The sequence below is a fragment of the Triticum dicoccoides genome, chromosome 2B (genome assembly GCF_002162155.2).
Source record: "Triticum dicoccoides isolate Atlit2015 ecotype Zavitan chromosome 2B, WEW_v2.0, whole genome shotgun sequence".
NCBI classification, from domain to species: Eukaryota; Viridiplantae; Streptophyta; class Magnoliopsida; order Poales; family Poaceae; genus Triticum; species Triticum dicoccoides.
Genome location: NC_041383.1, coordinates 269,759,923 through 269,760,643, shown reverse-complemented (window position 1 = coordinate 269,760,643; position 721 = coordinate 269,759,923).

The following is a 721-nucleotide window of genomic DNA, read 5'->3' as shown; positions in this document are numbered from 1 at the left end:
TCCCCCGCACAAATCCCTACCTCTCCCCTCGTCTCCCTCACCCGCCGCCACCCCACGACGCCCACTCTCCTCCTCGTTCCCCACTCCCCTCCACGTTCTGGATCGGGGACGAAACCCTCACTCCCCTCGCTCCTCGCCCCCCCTCTGCCCGATCTGGACCGGGCACGGCGCCCCGTCCCCATCTCCCTGTCGCGTCGACGCTGCCCCACCGACTTCACCGGCGTCGCCACGCCCCGCCCCGCGTCGGACGCCGCCCTCCACTCCGAAACCGGACCGAACCACGACCTCTCCCTCGTCACCGAACCTCGTCGCCTGGAGCTCGATGCGCCGCCGCCTGGACCTCGCCGGCCTCCCCGCCCGGACCGCACGCCTTCCTCGTCCTCCTTCCCGTCGGACCACCTCGAGCTTCGCCGCCCGATCCCCTGCTCCGAACGTGAGCACCTCCTCTTCCACCTCTCTCTCTCCTGTAGCCGGATTGGCCATGCTCGCGCTCTCCCGCTCGCACCCGGCCCTTCCCCTTGCCGCTCCTTACTGCTGCTGCTTGCGGCCTTGTCCAGGGCATGCCCTGTGCGGCCCTGCCCACTGCCGCATAGCCACCATGCTCGCCGGCCCCGCCGCTCACTGTGCCCCCCCCCCTTGGTGCTGTTGCTCGAGCAGTGGCCGCGGCCACAGCCGCCGCCGGCACCGGACCCCGGTAGCTCGCGGCTGCGCCATTCGGGCA